General features: G+C 42.5%; 1 long non-coding RNA gene across 1 annotated transcript; it reads right to left on the bottom strand.

Annotated features, from left to right (window-relative positions):
* Positions 1 to 751: 751 nt before the first annotated feature.
* LOC125689621 (uncharacterized) lies at positions 752 to 1,661 on the bottom strand. Its single transcript, XR_007375365.1, has 3 exons — positions 1,490 to 1,661; positions 1,072 to 1,335; positions 752 to 936 (listed from the first exon to the last, which is right to left on the bottom strand). It is a non-coding gene; the product is annotated as an uncharacterized LOC125689621 (long non-coding RNA).
* Positions 1,662 to 3,999: the final 2,338 nt, after the last annotated feature.

Here is a 3,999-nt window from a genome sequence, read left to right as displayed (position 1 = left end):
AAAAAAGAGGAAAGAGACATGAAATTTCACTGCTCCCTTCCCCTCATAAGGGAAGAAAGCAGCCAGTTGCTCAAGCGGTCATCTTGCTGGCCAACATCACACTCTGCTCTGGGCCTGGCAAGCCCCTTTTCCCCTTCTCCCGTGTCAAGCATAGCTGTAGTTGATCCACGTTATTTATGTGTAACATATTTTCTTTTCATTAGTGCATCTGTTTACTAAAAGGTTGTGGGTTTTTTTTTTTTTTTTTTTTTTTTTTTGGTTTTTTTTTTTTTTTTTTTTTTTTTCCCTAGTATAGACACAAGGGCATTGTAATAGGGAGGCAACCTTTAGCCTTCAAAAATGCACGGAGGCAAAATAGGTAGTTGGTATCACTGGAAATCATCCTGTAATTACAATCCAAGACACTTGTTATGATTGGGCTTTGGCTTGCAGGAGCTAGCATAACCCTCAGGCTAAAAGATAAAGGTCTGCTGACGTTAAATTAGGGTTATGAATTAATGCAATGAATGACTTTTAATAATAACCTTTCAGAGGTGGCTTGGTGTTGTTGGCTGTTCTGACTGGATTTGCTACTTGGGCCTGAGGGAGCAGGGCTTGCGCCATCAGGGAAAGTAAGTGGAAATGGGGGTGCCCTCTGTTTTCTAGAAAATCCCCATCTCTTGTGTGTGGCTGCTGTCAGTTTCTTCATAGCCCATGACACCAGAAAGTTCAGAACTCACCAACTTTATTTTCAGAGATGTGAGAAGAATGACTTAAGCTGGTGTTTTGTTGCTTGGCCTTAGTAAGGCATACTTCTGACTTCTGAGGATGATCTTTTCTCATCACTTTAAGAGACAGAGATGATCAGCAGCTATGAGGATGTTTCTGGGCCAAATACAGCAGCCGTATTTTCTTTAAGAGTCTTCTTTAGACATGGTGCCTCCTTCTGCTCAAACTCTGCAAGGGCAAAATAAAGACACAAAGCAAAAAACACTAAAAAGGGAAAAGTATGGTAAAGCAGAAAATAGCCTCTTCTGGGTGTGCTCCAGGACACATTTAATTATTTGTCACTTTGTTTAAATTGATACGTACCTGAGGCAGTCAGCTCAAGTAGTGGCTGGTTGCCTTCCTTTGCAAATCAAGAACAACCTTTGTGGCTGCAGTAGCGGAGGAAGGAAAAGCATAGCCCAGGCTAAAGTGGTGGATGAAAAAACCCTCAGACATCCTCACTGCACTGATTAGTATCTTGAGTCATTGCCTTTGGGGGAGGTGAGAGTTTCCTCAGTACAGATGAGTTAGATGAGTTCCTTTAATGAGGTTAGATACAAGAGGCATTGTGCAGTATGATGGTATTCCCTGGGAAAAAAAAAGAAAAAGAAAAAAAAAAAAAAACCAGAAAAAAAAAACAGAGAAAGCTATCTTACTTTCACTGCTGAGGGTAGAGGTCTCACCAGAGGTCATCAGTATCCAAACAATGGACTTTGAGAGCTGCCAAAGCTGCTCTACATACCCATCCAAAGGCAGCTGGAAGTGGCAACTGGTGATGGGCAGAGTGGTAACGCCGTATGGCTGCTCCATGCCCACAGATCTGCCTCAGGCAGAGGGTCTGTCACCACAGAGGGTTCCCATCCTGCCCGTCACAGGCTCTCCCTGTCCCAGCTGCCAGGCAGCCGCCGGCAGCAGCACAGCAAAGGCCGATGCACGGGCGGTAACACTAATGCAATGTGAAACCTCCCCCAGACAGCCGGGTGTGGGGGTGGAGGGGAATGAGGACACGGGTGAAAAACGGAAAGAAATTGCGCTGTCTCTTTATCTCCTTTCAACAGACGTTTGTTACACAATGTGCATGTTTCTGCTGCTTTATACAGCATACGTTAGGTTTTCCTGCTTCCTGTGTGCACTGTCAGGATGCAGCATGAAGACAAAGCATGAGTCTGCTGTTCTTGAGGAGTTAAACTCACTGAAGGTCTGACCTGCATGGACCTCATGACTCCTAATCTCTGTCCTGTGGCTACTGTGAAAACCCCTAAATCTGGCTGTTCCTGTTTGGAAGCAGCTGGTGCACTGGTTCAGTCCCAGTGGGCTTTATGAGTTTCAACACACAAGAGTCTGCGGGTTGTTCTGAATAACACAGTATCTGAGCTCAGAAAGCAAAGCTGTTGCCTTTGCAGTTAGACCTGCTGAGCACCTTCAGCTACCAACTAGGCAAGCAGGTTGTAAAGCACTTCACGTGGCCCATGTGAAGGGCTGACCCCTCACTGAAATTGCCATTTGTCAGTCTGCTGCACTAGAAATCTGTTATCTTTTCTTAAACATTCAGCAAAAATAATGGAGGATAGGGTAACCTGGTAAAAATGAGGCTATTTTTTTTTTATCCATTTTTTCTTTCATTCTGTCCCAAGAACTTATAGTTCTCTCTCAATAATTGTTCTGATATGGAACTGAGTTTAAGAGCTTGAGATTTTTTTTTTTCCATTACCATCTTTTCCTTCTTGAAAGTGCCAGACAGAATTTTGCACAAAAGGCATATTAATACACAGAGAGCTGCTATAGTGATAATAACAACAGAAGTTGCAGCCGGCTCTGATCTGCAGGGAAGCAGTGATCTGGTCACCAGTATCTTGTCTAACCCAAACCAAACGGCTCTTGGGAGCCCTGCTCCTGCTTGAGAGACAGCCTGAACTGTTGGCAGTATCTTGGTGGTGGCAGTCTTGGGTAAAGCTGCCAGGTGGCTTAGCCAAAGAGCTGAGACCCAAATTTAATTCTGGGAACTCAGAGTAAAGTGTTTGGATTTGGGGTTCCTGGTAGATGTAAAGTCAGGTGAAGTTCAAAGCTACAATAAAGGTTTTGACAATGTGAGGGAAGTTGGTCTGAGGATACCAAGTATGGAGGCACCTCAGCTTCCAGTAAGAAAACACCCCTAAGCTATCTTATCTTTTCTTTGGTGAGGTGAACATTTCTTTGGTTCCTTTAATACATTTATCGCCCCTACCTTTCAAGATAACAGCTATGAATGCCTTCTTTGTTATAAGCAGCACACTGCCCTGTGTGTGTGGGAGGTGGGTGTTACAATAGGCATTATATAGCAGTATTCTGGTATTTTAATAAATGAGCTTCTGCTGGAGGTGACATTACTTGAGTGTAAAACCAGGCAGATATGTCTCCTTAGCAAGACACAGTGTATTTTGTGGGGGTGTGAAGTAATTTTCTTTGAATAATTGAATTAAGTAATTATGTATTATAGAAATATATAAGGCTCCAACTGCCCGTAGTATCTGTGTACCATTCACAGAAATTTAATTAATGCAATACTTTTTTTTCTGATTACACAAACACTCTTTTCTGAATATGACAAACAACCTTCCTTTCTGGTTGTTGTTTTTGTTTTCTTTTTTTTTTTTTTAAGTAACCACTGAAGAAAACTACTTCTGAAACACCCATGAGATGTGAAGAACAACTGGTGGTCTCCTACAGGGAACAATCTGCCACCAGAAGAGCTATGCATTTAAGTGATTGTTTTGGCTCTGTTGCCCATTCATGCCCGCATTCTGACACACACAAAAACCGTAAAATAAAAAATTAAAACAAAAAATGTTTCTTGGGAAAGCAAATCCTAAGGACACTGAATGTGTTCAAAAGACATTCATTTGGGTACTTGGAGATGAAGGAAATAAATGCTAGATTCACAAAAGCTGATGTTGGTGGATACATTACACAGTAGGCTGGAACACGCATCAGGAATGGAGAACTAGTTCAGTTTCCATCTCTCTGAAGAAATGTGTGCATGAGCAACACAGGACAACATTCTTTGTAATCCCTTGTAAGGTGGCTGTGTCTGCTCATGGTTTGGGGTGTAGTTCCTTGGTTTCTTCCAATGAGATGTCCACTTTGTGTACAGCATTTTACTTTCAGTCTAGGAACCAAACATCCACTTCCCTGCTGCAAGGGTCATTTTCGTACTTCAGCTCTAGCAAACATTAAAAGCAGTTTGTTCCAAGAGGACTAGCTTCAAATGGAGTG

The sequence above is a fragment of the Lagopus muta genome, chromosome 2 (assembly GCF_023343835.1).
Source record: "Lagopus muta isolate bLagMut1 chromosome 2, bLagMut1 primary, whole genome shotgun sequence".
NCBI lineage: Eukaryota > Metazoa > Chordata > Aves > Galliformes > Phasianidae > Lagopus > Lagopus muta.
The sequence above is the reverse complement of the archived record's forward strand: the minus strand, read 5'-3'. Positions and strand labels throughout refer to the sequence as shown.